We start from the raw sequence: 14,180 nt of genomic DNA, 5'->3' as shown, positions 1-14,180 counted from the left end.
AGTTCCTATGTTTATATGTGTTAAAGACAAAAGCAGAGTTATTTACTGTGACATCATGTTTTGGATGTCATATAACTGTTATATATTTTGTGTTCACAGTAGCAGAAAAAGATAATATGCCTTTAAGATTCATTTTGTAATGAAAGGTAAGGTCAGTGACACAGCAGAAACAACAGAAAGTATAGTGTTAATCTGTTGTTGCTGGGCAGAAGTCTTGACCAATCGCAGCAAGCTTCTCACACAGCAAGAGTTTTTACCAATCACAGCCAGCCTCACACACAGGCTGTCTGGGAATTCCCCCAGCTCCTGCTGCTAGAATCATTATTCACCAGAGACAGGAACTGAAGAGACATTCACTCCACTGAGAACTGAGTTTTATGGGAACAAGAGGCCAAAATAGGTAGTTAAAACAGTTATATAATGTTTATATTGCTAGTATTGTGTTTAGAACTGTATACTGAACTAGATATATATGTGTTTACTTACAGTTCCACCAATTCCAAATCAATTGCAACTATACAAATTGCAATCTACAAATTGCAAGCATATAACTGCAAGCATTCAGATTCCATATTGCAATCCAAATTGCATACAACCATACCAGATAATATTCAACCAATCTGCAAATAGTTACTGCAAACTGCAAACCCAGTTTAGCCAGTAGAACTGTTAAATCTCAGATATACCTCTCAGAGAGATCATAAAGTGCTTAACCACCTCCAGACCGCCTAACGCAGGATTGCGTTCCGGAGGCGGTCGATTTGTTCCTCCTTGACGCTTCGGCGCGTCATCTCGCGAGACGCGAGATTTCCTGTGAACGCGCGCACACAGGAGCGCGCGTTCACAGGATCGGGAGGTAAACGAGTGGATCTACAGCCTGCCAGCGGCGATCATTCGCTGGCAGGCTGTAGATCCGATTTTTTTAACCCCAAAAAGATATATTAGACGCTGTTTTGTTAACAGCGTCTAATATACCTGTTACCTGGTCCTCTGATGGTCCCTTTTGCTTGGATCGACCACCAGAGGACACAGGCAGCTCTGTAAGTAGCACCAAACACCACTACACTACACTACACTACACCCCCCTGTCACTTATTAACCCCTGATCACCCCATATTAGAGTCCCTGATCACCCCCGTCATTGATCACCCCCCTGTAAGGCTCCATTCAGACGTCCGTATGTGTTTTGCGGATCCACGGATCCGCCGATCCGCAGAACACATGCGGACGTCTGAATGGAGCCTTACAGGGGAGTGATCACTCCATATAGACTCCCTGATCCCCCCCCTGTCATTGATCACCCCCCTGTAAGGCTCCATTCAGACGTCCGTATGTGTTTTGCGGATCGGATCCGTGGATCCGCGGATCCGCAAAACACATACGGACGTCTGAATGGAGCCTTACAGGGGAGTGATCAATGACAGGGGGGTGATCACCCCATATAGACTCCCTGATCACCCCCTTGTCATTGATCACCCCCCTGTAAGGCTCCATTCAGACGTCCGTATGTGTTTTGCAGATCCGCGGATCCTCAAAACACTGACACCGCGGTACCGCAAAACACGGACACCGGCAATGTGCTTTCCGCATTTTGCGGATCCGCACATTGCCAGAACTATATAGAAAATGCCTTTTCTTGTCCGCAATTGCGGACAAGAATAGGACATGTTCTATAGGCTCTGCAAAAAACGCAGTGTTTGCCGATCAGGCCTGATCTTGTGCACACACTTGCGTTCAGTCCGCCCCACCGCAGTGACAGAATTTTTTTTTTTCTGATCACTGCAAAAACACAGTAAAATCGCTGCGGCGCTATAAAGATCACTTTTGAGGGGCATGGCGAGTTCATAGAAGATTATTATTTTTTTATCACAAGTTAGCGGAAATATATATATATATTTTTTTGTTTTTGTTTTTTCTTACAAAGTCTCATATTCCACTAACTTGTGACAAAAAAGAAAATCTCACATGAACTCACCATACCCCTCACGGAATCCAAATGCGTAAATTTTTTTAGACATTTATATTCCAGACTTCTTCTCACGCTTTAGGGCCCCTAAAATACCAGGGCAGTATAAATACCCCAAATATGACCCCATTTTGGAAAGAAGACACCCCAAGGTATTTCGTGAGGGGCATGGAGAGTTCATGTAAAATTTTATTTTTTGTCACAAGTTAGTGGAATATGAGAATTTGTAAGAAAAAATAAAATAAATCATTTTCCGCTAACTTGTGCCCAAAAAAAAATATTCTAGGAACTCGCCATGCCCCTCACGGAATACCTTGGGGTGTCTTCTTTCCAAAATGGGGTCACTTGTGGGGTATTTATACTGCCCTGGCATTTTAGGGGACCTAAAGCGTGAGAAGTAGTTTGGAATCCAAATGCGTAAAAAATGCCCTGTGAAATCGTAAAGATTCTCATTGGAATTTGGGCCCCTTTGCGCACCTAGGCTGCAAAAAAGTGTCACACATGTGGTATCGCCGTACTCAGGAGAAGTAGGGCAATGTGTTTTGTGGTGTATTTTTACATATACCCATACTGTGTGTGAGAAATATCTCTGTAAATGACAACTTTTAAAAAAATTTTATACAAAGTTGTCAATTTACAGAGATATTTCTCTCACCCAGCATAGGTATATGTAAAAATACACCCCAAAACACATTTCCCTACTTCTCCTGAGTACGGCGATACCACATGTGTGACACTTTTTTGCAGCCAAGGTGCGCAAAGGGGCCCAAATTCCAAAGAGTATCTTTACGATTTCACAGGGCATTTTTTACGCATTTGGATTCCAAACTACTTCTCACGCTTTAGGTCCCCTAAAATGCCAGGGCAGTATAAATACCCCACAAGTGACCCCATTTTGGAAAGAAGACACCACAAGGTATTCCGTAAGGGGTATGGTGAGTTCATGTAAAATTTTATTTTTTGTCACAAGTTAGTGGAATATGAGACTTTGTAAGAAAAATAAATAAATAAATCATTTCCCGCTAACTTGTGACAAAAAATAAAAACTTCCATGAACTCACTATGCCCATCAGCGAATACCTTAGGGTGTCTACTTTCCGAAATGGGGTCATTTGTGGGGTGTTTCTACTGTCTGGGCATTGTAGAACCTCAGGAAACATGACAGGTGCTCAGAAAGTCAGAGCTGCTTCAAAATGCGGAAATTCAAATTTTTGTACCATAGTTTGTAAACGCTATAACTTTTGCGCAAACCAATAAATATACACTTATTGCATTTTTTTTATCAAAGACATGTAGAACAATAAATTTAGAGAAAAATTTATATAGAAATGTCGTTTTGTTTGAAAAATTTTACAACAGAAAGTGAAAAATGTCATTTTTTTGACAAAAATTTCGGTCAATTTCCATTAATAACAAAAAAAGTAAAAATGTCAGCAGCAATGAAATACCACCAAATGAAAGCTCTATTAGTGAGAAGAAAAGGAGGTAAAATTCATTTGGGTGGTAAGTTGTATGACCGAGCAATAAACCGTGAAAGTAGTGTAGTGCAGAATTGTAAAAAGTGGTCTGGTCATTAAGGGGGTTTAAGCTAGGGGAGCTGAGGTGGTTAAATAACTTAAAGTGACCGTACAGATACTGAAGAGAGAGATATATACACCATTTTATGTTGAATGACAAGATTGAACAGTTGAACCTCCATCTTATGCATACCTCCATTTTGTGATATCTTTTCAACATGTGTTATGTACATAGACTATCTGCTGCGGAGGCGGCAGTGTTATATGAAGAAAAGTTGAAGTTAAAAAAAGTTATTTTAAGCATTTGGTGTGCTCTTTAAACATACTGTTTCCATAGAATGGCGCTAGAGGAATTACAGAGTAATAGACATTCTGGTTAGACTAAAAGTCAGAGATATCAAAATTCTTCTAATGCCACAGCGCAAAAAGCACTTCATAGTGCTGCGCCTGCCACAGTGGAACTATTTAGACACTTGCATAGTCAGAGAAAGAGCGCCAACCCTCCTGCGATCCCTAGAGAGAGAAAGAGATGCATGGTGGGAGGCCAAAATCCAGAGCTAGAGTGCCTGAACCGCTATCCACGGAGAGACCACGTACTGCAACCAGCTAGTTTCCCGCCACTAGGCCCAAAAACTGCAGCAGCGTATACAAGCCAGCACATCGCAAGTCAGCACAAAGCATTGCAAGTCTGCACAGAGCATCGCAAGTCATCACAGAGCATCGCAAGTCAGCGAAGAGCATCAAATCACATCAAGAAACGACAAGTGTCCTTTAAGACAGACATTTGTTCCAGCAACCTTCAGATTGCAGTATCCTGCTCTTCAGAATAAGGTCAAAGCTTTCCTTTTATTACTTATCATTGCATATAGGCTTTGGCATAAAGAGACATTTTTGTGTTCAGATAAAGACTTTAAAGTAAAACAAAGGACAGTTTGTATTACACAGACTCTATTGCATTTAAAGTGAAAGTCATTTATTGCCTGCATTTATTGCTGTTGTATTTAAAGTGACAGTCATTAATTTCTGCATTTGTCAGTATTGCATTTAAAGTGAAAGGACTATTAATATTCGTATTGATTGTCAGTACTGCATTTAAAGTAAAATATCTGAGCCTAGTATTACCATGCCACTGTTAGAGGATGTAAAGATAGATAGAGTAGAAGTTGAAGAGCAAGGGAACCTGTCTGAGGTAGAAGAATCTGATATAGCATTAGTCTTGCCTCAAACAAATATAGCCCAAGCAGATGAACTAAGACGTTCATCACATGCCAGAAAACCGACCCCAAAGATGCTGGAAAATTTGGAGCAAGAAGCAACACTGAACGTAAAAAAGTTCGCCAGAATGTATGATAAATGGAAATTATACATTAAAGACATTTGTAAAAAGCTAAAGCAAGAAAGTATAAAAGGGAACTTGAGTGATATGGTAGAGACAGTAGAAGAATCTGAATCAGAGCTTATGGCAGCATATGTCAACCTGCGGTCATTTACAACACCTTTCCAGGATATTGTAAGGAACATGGACAAATGTACTGTGGTCACTAAAGATTTGGTAAAGCTCATGAGAGAACTATCATCTGCAGAAAACTATGATGAAGTTAAAGCAAGATGTAGAATGAATGAGCTTTTTATGAGAGACTATGCTAGATCCTTATGTGGTACCACAATCTCAAGTGTGACTTCCTTCGCTAGCAGAAGTGCCACCCATATATCAGAGTCCTCAAATACTTCAGCCAAAAGAAAGGAATTAGCTGAATAACTTGCTGTGAAGAGAGCAGAAATTGAAATGGAAGCTGCCATCAAGGCGTAGCACCAACTGATGGCTGAAAAGAAAGCTGAAAAGGATGCACAATGCCTTCAGATAGAAGCTGAAATCCAGGCACAGCGCCAACAGATGAAAAGTCTGGAAAGGCAGAAAGAATATAAGATCATAGAAGCCAGACTCAGAGTACATGAGGAGGATATGAGTCAGTGTAGTCATAGGTTAAAATCTGTACTAAGTGAAGAAACAGACTCCTTCTTTATGCCCAGGAGAATGGAAGGACATCTCAAGCATGTAGTGAAGAAATAAGTTATTATCCTTCCATCCCTGCTCATAAAAACAAAGAGAGGCCTAGTCCAGTGTTAGGAAAAAGGTGTGTGAATTTACCTTCTATCTCTACCGGAAAAGATGAAGAAAAAGACTCACCTAATTCAGAAGTAAGTGAGAAAATAGAACCGGATGATTCTATTCCTAGATTCCATGGCAATGCTCAGGAGAGTATTACAACCATTGTCCCAGCAAGACCACAGAGAACAGTCCTAGCTAGACTTCCCGTTCGGGAACCCACTGTATTTTCAGGAGACGTACTGAAGTTTATAGAGTGGAAGGCACGTTTTGAAATAATCATTGAGCATCATTGCTTCAGTCCAGTTGACAAGTTATTCTACCTTCAGAGATATATTGGTGGAGAAGCCAAGGAAGTTCTTGAAGGTAACTTCTGTAGAAAAGATGAAGAAGCCTACAAGCAAGCTTGGGAGAAATTGAATGCAAGATATGGTCATCCTTTCTTAGTACAAAGAGCCTTTAGAGAGAAACTGAATAACTGGCCTAAAATAGGTCCTAAAGAACACTTCAGACTCCAAAAGTATGGTGACTTCCTGCAAGCATGCAGCAATGCCATCCCACATGTTCAAGAACTGGAAGTACTGAATGACTATCTAGAAAACCACAGGATGCTGACTAAGCTACCTGAAGAAGTGGCTTCTAGATGGAATCGCTATGTGACTAAACAGTTAGATCTAGGTAAGAACTTCCCAAGTTTTAAAAAGTTCTCTGAGTTTGTCAATGAGGAAGCACGGATAGCATGTAATCCAGTAACATCATCTTACGTCTTAAAATCCTTAGAAGAAAGGCCTGCAAGAGAGATAAGATGTGCAAGAGCAACTAGCTTTGCAACCAACACAGCAGCTAAAGGTCAAGATACCTACGAGAACAAGTAGTATCAGAGAGATAGAACCGACAAATCTTCAGACTACCTTCAAGTGTATGTTCTGTGGAGAGAACCACTCCAAACATAAGCGCCAACAATTGAAGGAGAAGTCCCCAGATGAAAAGAAAAAATTTGTGCTGGATAACCAACTTTGCCAACAGATGCCCTAAGAAAAGGCCATGTTACTAAGCAGTGTAAGAAAAAGGCCACATGCAGCATTTGCAAAGGACGCCATCCTACACCACTACATGAAGAACGTCCAAGGAAAGATAAATCCTCAATACCTAAAGATACTGAGGAAGGAAAGAAAATATCGGTATTCTCTTGCAGAGTGAGGGAAGGAGAAAGCAATGGCACATCAATGGTTGTACCAGTATGCATAATAAATCCTAAAAAGAGGAACAAGAAGGTATACGCCTATGCGCTACTGGATGCCCAGAGTGATGTCACCTTCATTGATCAAGAAATCTGCAAGAAATTACAAGTGGCTACAGAACCAGTGACGCTCAAACTCACCACAATGACGGGAAGAAACACATTAGTAAACAGTCAAAGGGTCAAAGGACTCAGAGTTAGAGGACTTCGTTCAAACTACACATTAGATCTACCTCCAGCTTATACAAAAGACGATATACCTCTAGATCGAGATCGCATATCTACCTGTGAAACAGCCAATGACAGGGAGCACCTATCTGTCATATCTCAGGAAATGTCTCTGCTGAAGGAGTTTGGTGTTGGACTGTTGATAGGCTACGATTGTCCCGAAGCCTTGGTACCACGAAAGGTAATCACAGGGGGAAAGGGTGAACCCTACGCTGTTCAAACTGATCTAGGATGGGGTGTTGTTGGAGGAAAACAGCAGATCGCAAACTCAATACAGGTGACAGGATTGTGTCATCGAATAACTGTCCAAGAGTTACCAACTGTAAGTCCAGCGAAAGTAATCAAGATCCTTGAATCCGACTTTGCAGACATAAATTCTAAAGAAAAGAGTGTATCTCATAAAGTTTGAACACACTCTAGAAGAAAGTATTCAGCAGAATCAACAAGGTCATCTTGAAATGCCCTTACCCTTTAGAGAACGACCTTGTCTGCCAAATAACAGAAATCTTGCCCTAGCAAAATTGAAATGTTTGAAGAAAAGGTTGGGAAGAGATCCCAAACTCAAGAATGATTTTTTGAAATTCATGGAAGGCATCCTTGAAGAAGGACATCCAGAGAAAGTTAATAACCAACCTAAAGAAGGAGAAGTGTGGTACATCCCACATCAAGGTGTTTACCATTTAAAGAAACCAGATAAGATTAGAGTAGTATTTGATTGCTCAGCAAAGTACAATGGTGTTGCATTGAATGATCATCTACTAAAAGAACCAGATCTTACAAGCGCTCTGCCTGGAGTACTCTGTAGATTCAGAAAGTATCCCGTAGCGGTCATGTGTGACGTTGAAAAGATGTTCCAACAATTTCATGTGAAGAATGAAGATAGAGACTTCCTGAGGTTTCTATGTTGAGAGGATAGAGATACAGATACAGAGCCAGCAGAATACAGAATGAAAGTACACTTGTTTGGAGCAGTATCATCTCCAGGTTTGCGCCAATTATGGTATGAAGTACCTGGCCAATTAGAATGAAAAGTATTGCCCATCATCAGCAAATTTTGTGAAGAAAAACTCTTATGTAGATGGTCTCATAAGTCCACAGAATCTGCAATCAAACTAGTGAAAGAAAGCCAAGAGTTATGCGCAAGAGGAAACCTGCGCCTTCACAAATTCATCTCAAACAACGGAAAGGTACTGGAATCCATCAGTGACTCTGAACGTGCAGCAACAATGAAGAATGTAGATCTCAATTATGATCATCTCCCAGTTCAGAATGTACTTGGATTGGGATGGAATGTAGAGAACGACAAGTTCTTCTTTGAAGTATCTATTGAAGAGAAAGTTGCAACTAGATGAACTATTCTTTCCGCAGTGGCTTCTATATTTGATCCATTGGGATTCTTGGCCCCAGTAATCCTCAGAGCAAAAGAAATACTGCAAGAATTATGCAGACAGAAATTGGGATGGGATGAGCCCATACCTGAAAATTTGAGGGCAAGGTGGGAGAGTTGGATAAGAGACTTGCAAAACTTGAGAGAAGTTCGGATACCGTAGATGTTTTGTACCTCATAATTTCGGAAAGTACAAGAAAATAGAATTTCATCATTTTTCAGATGCCAGTAGTTATGGTTATGGTCAGTGCTCCTACATGAGAGTAATATGAGAAGAAAATATACACTGTGCCCTGGTTATGGGGAAGGCCAGAGTTGCACCTACCAGTATTCAGACAATACCAAGACTTGAACTGACAGCAGCTGTAGTTTCAGCATCAGTAAGCAAGTTTCTGAGAGAAAAATTGGAATTGAAAATAGATGAAGAATATTTTTGGACAGACTTACAAGTTGTCATAGGATACATAAACAACAAAGCTCGAAGATTCCATATCTTTGTCGCCGACAGAGTTGAGAAAATTAGGGAAATAACAAATACAGAACATTGGCATAAAATTGACACGAAGCATAATCCAGCAGATCATGCTTCAAGAGGCCTGAATGTAACAGAATTGAAAAGTTCAAACTGGTTCACCGGTCCAGAGTTCCTTTGGGAAAAGGAAATCACGCCCAGTAAAGGTTACACGGAATTGTCTATGGGTGATCCAGAAGTAAAAGTTGTACAAACATTGAGCACTGCTGCCAAGTGTCAAGATGACATACTTAAAAAGTCTATATTGATGAGAAAAGCTTGTGGCACTCTCTTGCAGGTACGCTACTGGAGGTCGGGTTCCCACCTCGTTGTATCAAGAAGAAAGTAAACTCCAGTTTGTGCGATATAGTAGATTTCATTTAATCAGAAGTGCGGTAAATCATATACATGTGTGACGTTTCGTCCACAATCCGGCCTTCATCAGACTGGTACCGCTATAGGAACTGCTCAGATGACGGGCGTAGTATTGGTAGATGTAGACACAAGTCTGCCAATCGATATGGCGTTATTATATTGATTGGCAGACTTGTGTCTGCATCTACCAATACTACGCCCGTCATCTGAGCAGTTCCTATAGTGGTACCAGTCTGATGAAGTCCGGATTGTGGCCGAAACGTCACACATGTATATGATTTACCGCACTTCTGATTAAATGAAATCTACTATATCGCACAAACTGGATACTTGAAAGACTAGCCAGATGTTCAAAATGGAATACAGTCATAAACGTAGTAGCTCGAATTCAACGTTTGGCAAAGGGAATCAGAAAGAAGGAATTGTTGAATGTAGAAGAAAGAATGAAAGTTGTAGAAACAGTCATAAGACTCATTCAACAGAGATTCTACAGTGAAGAGTTGAAGAGACTTAGTCAAGAACCTAAAAGGCTTCCAAACAACCACCAATTATACAAGCTTAATCTTGTTCTGCAGGATGGTATAGTGAAGGTGGGAGGGAGATTGGAAAGTGCATCGTTACCTAGCAGAGTGAAGCATCCAGCAATTCTACCCAAAAACTCTACCTTCACAAGATTGATTATTGATCACTACCACAACATATCCTTGCATCAAGGAATAAGCTTGATGCAAGGATCCCTATAGCTGTTTGAGAGAAGGTGGTTACTGGATTGTGAAAGAAAGCAAAGTTATAGCAAAGTATATAAGTAAATGTGTAGTCTGCAGAAAGGCACGAAGACCTACAGAAGAACAAAGAATGGCAGATTTACAGGCAGATCGTGTAAACCCATCACCACCATTTCTTTATAGCGGAATGGATTGCTTTGGCCCATTCATCACCAAGCAAAACTGCAAGAAGTACAAGAGATATGGACTAATATTTACATGTCTGAGTTCCAGAGCGATTCACCTAGAAATGTTAGAAGATATGTCAACTGACGCATTCATCAACGCCTTGAGATGTTTCATAGCCATTAGAGGTACTGTCAGATAGCTTAGATCTGACCAAGGATCTAATTGTGTCGGAGCAAAGAATGAATTGAAGAAAGCTCTAAAAGAGATTGATAAATAAAAAGTAACTGAGTATTTGTTAGAGAAACAGTGTGATTTTTATTTGAATGCTCCACATGCAAGCCATACAGGAGGAGTTTGGGAAAGACAAATCAGAACTGTAAGAAATGTGTTAGGTTCAGTGTTGAAAAAGAACGCCGGAAAAATAGATGATGCTTTACTTAGGACCCTATTCTATGAAGTAATGTACACTCACCTAAAGAATTATTAGGAACACCATACTAATACGGTGTTGGACCCCCTTTTGCCTTCAGAACTGCCTTAATTCTACGTGGCATTGATTCCACAAGGTGCTGATAGCATTCTTTAGAAATGTTGGCCCATATTGATAGGATAGCATCTTGCAGTTGATGGAGATTTGAGGGATGCACATCCAGGGCACGAAGCTCCCGTTCCACCACATCCCAAAGATGCTCTATTGGGTTGAGATCTGGTGACTGTGGGGGCCATTTTAGTACAGTGAACTTATTGTCATGTTCAAGAAACCAATTTGAAATGATTCGAGCTTTCTGACATGGTGCATTATCCTGCTGGAAGTAGCCATCAGAGGATGGATACATGTTCTCATTCTGTTTACGCCAAATCTGGACTCTACCATTTGAATGTCTCAACAGAAATCGAGACTCATCAGACCAGGCAACATTTTTCCAGTCTTCAACAGTCCAATTTTGGTGAGCTCGTCCAAATTGTAGCCTCTTTTTCTTATTTGTAGTGGAGATGAGTGGTACCCGGTGGGGTCTTCTGCTGTTGTAGCCCATCCGCCTCAAGGTTGTGCGTGTTGTGGCTTCACAAATGCTTTGCTGCATACCTCGGTTGTAACGAGTGGTTATTTCAGTCAACGTTGCTCTTCTATCAGCTTGAATCAGTCGGCCCATTCTCCTCTGACCTCTAGCATCCACAAGGCATTTTCGCCCACAGGACTGCTGCATACTGGATGTTTTTCCCTTTTCACACCATTCTTTGTAAACCCTAGAAATGGTTGTGCGTGAAAATCCCAGTAACTGAGCAGATTGTGAAATACTCAGACCGGCCTGTCTGGCACCAACAATCATGCCACGCTCAAAATTGCTTAAATCACCTTTCTTTCCCATTCTGACATTCAGTTTGGAGTTCAGGAGATTGTCTTGACCAGGACCACCCCCCTAAATGCATTGAAGCAACTGCCATGTGATTGGTTGACTAGATAATTGCATTAATGAGAAATAGAACAGGTGTTACTAATTATTCTTTAGGTGAGTGTATATTGTTAACAGTCGTCCACTTACAGTTGATAACATCAACGACCCAACAAGTTTGGACCCTTTAACTCCCAACCATCTACTTCACCTTAAAGGGAACCTGTCACCAGTTTTATGGTGTCCTAACTAAGGGCAACATAAATAAGTGATTGATTCTCTTAGCACAATGCTGGGTCACTTTCTTTAATTGACCCAGTCAATCTGCCAACATCTTGTATTGAAAAGCTCCAGCTGATAATGATGAGTCATGAATATTCATGAGCTCCTGACTCTCCCCGCCCACCTGCTGCTGAATGACAGTTTGTTTCCATATGACCAGCAGCAGGTGGGCAGGGGAGTGGCTATAGCTCTGAATTAAATATACGCTGGACTCAATGACATCACGCCGGACTCCAATCAGCTCATTAGCATGTGGCATGCGGCATCTTTGTGTGTATATTATGAGATAACCATCTGTCACACCAGTAAGTGAATCCATCTAAGGTACTTTTTAGTAGTTAATGATTGTATATAATTAGTTAGATTATAATCAAATATCCACATGACAGGTTCCCTTTAAGTCTGATTACATACAGCCACCACCTGGCAAGTTCACCAAAGAGGATTTATATGCCAGAAGGAGATGGCGAAGAGTTCAATATCTATCAGAACAGTTTTGGAATAGATGGAGGAAAGAGTACTTAGCCAATCTTATGCTAAGAAGTAAATGGCAAGCACCCAGAAGAAATGTCCAAGTTGGTGACATGGTTTTAGTAAAAGAAGGAGATTTACCTAGAAGTCAATGGAAATTGGCCAAAGTTCTAGAAGTTCAAAAGGATGAAGACAAACTAGTAAGAAGAGTGTTGTTACAAATAGGAGACTCAAAACTTGACAAAAAAGGAAAATGTCTCACTACTCCACTTAAGTTGTAATGTCCTATACAGAAGTTAGTTGTTCTTCTTAAGAGTAATAAAAGACACTTGGAAGTTGGGAACCTGATGGAAAATTCCTCAAAGTCATGTTCAAGTACTACCACTAAGAACATAGAATTATAGGTAATATTGGTGGGAATGTAGCTGGCCAGCTAATACTTGTCCTAGGTTGCTAGTATAGCTTATATGTGTATACAACTAGACCTGCTAATAACCTTAATACAGTTCCTATGTTTATGTGTTAAATACAAAAGCAGAGTTATTTACTGTGACATCATGTTTTGGATGTCATATAACTGTATTTTGTGTTCACAGAAGCAGAAAAAGATAATATGCCTTTAAGATTAATTTTGTAATGAAGGGTAAGCTCAGTGACACAGCAGAAACAACAGAAAGTATAGTGTTAATCTGTTGTTGCTGGTCAGAAGTCTAGACCAATCACAGCCAGCTTCTCACACAGCAAGAGTTTTCACCAATCACAGCCAGCCTCACACACAGTCTGTCTGGGAATTCCCCCAGCTCCTGCTGCTAGAATCATTATTCACCAGAGACAGGAGCTGAAGAGACATTGACTCCACTGAGAGCTGAGTTTTATGGGAACAAGAGGCCAAAATAGGTAGTTAAAACAGTTATATAATGTTCATATTGTTAGTATTGTGTTTAGAACTGTATACTGAACTAGATATATATGTGTTTACTTACAGTTCCACCAATTCCAAATCAATTGCAAGCATTATTTCAGAAGACTTAAAGGTAGGCAGACAATGTCACAGAGCAGCAGGAAATGCTAGCAGAATGCTTGGGTGTATAGCAAGAGGAATTACCAGTAGAAAGAGGGAGGTGCTCATGCCACTCTACAGAGCACTAGTGAGACCTCATTTGGAGTATTGTGCTCAGTACTGGAGACCATATCTCCAGAAGGATATTGATACTTTGGAGAGAGTTCAGAGAAGAGCTACTAAACTGGTACATGGATTGCAGGATAAAACTTACCAGGAAAGATTGAAGGACCTTAACATGTATAGCTTGGAAGAAAGACGAGACAGAGGGGATATGATAGAAACTTTTAAATACATAAAGGGAATCAACAAGGTAAAAGAGGAGAGAAGATTTAAAAGAAGAAAAACTGCTACAAGAGGACATAGTTTTAAATTAGAGGGGCAAAGGTTTAAAAGTAATATCAGGAAGTATTACTTTACTGAGAGAGTAGTGGATGCATGGAATAGCCTTCCTGCAGAAGTGGTAGCTGCAAATACAGTGGAGGAGTTTAAGCATGCATGGGATAGGCATAAGGCCATCCTTCATATAAGATAAAGCCAGGGGCTATCCATAGTATTCAGTATATTGGGCAGACTAGATGGGCCAAATGGTTCTTATCTGCCGACACATTCTATGTTTCTATGTTTCTAAATTGCAAGCATATAATTGCAAGCATTCAGATTCCATATTTCAATCCAAATTGCATACAACCATACCAGATCATACTCAACCAGTGCTTGAAGTGGGCCGGAACGCGGCGGTACTCAGTACC

The 14,180-nt window shown here is 40.5% G+C and overlaps 2 protein-coding genes across 5 annotated transcripts in view; one reads left to right on the top strand and one right to left on the bottom strand.

Moving 5' to 3' along the window:
- The window catches only part of LOC120977488 (zinc finger protein 260-like), a 244,578-nt gene that overhangs the window by 75,346 nt on the left and 155,052 nt on the right, over positions 1–14,180 (top strand). The window lies entirely within an intron of this gene.
- LOC120977496 (complement factor B-like) overlaps positions 1–14,180 on the bottom strand; it is a 103,639-nt gene that overhangs the window by 17,517 nt on the left and 71,942 nt on the right. The window lies entirely within an intron of this gene.

Source organism: Bufo bufo, chromosome 8 (assembly GCF_905171765.1).
Source record: "Bufo bufo chromosome 8, aBufBuf1.1, whole genome shotgun sequence".
NCBI classification, from domain to species: domain Eukaryota; kingdom Metazoa; phylum Chordata; class Amphibia; order Anura; family Bufonidae; genus Bufo; species Bufo bufo.
The sequence above is the reverse complement of the archived record's forward strand: the minus strand, read 5'-3'. Positions and strand labels throughout refer to the sequence as shown.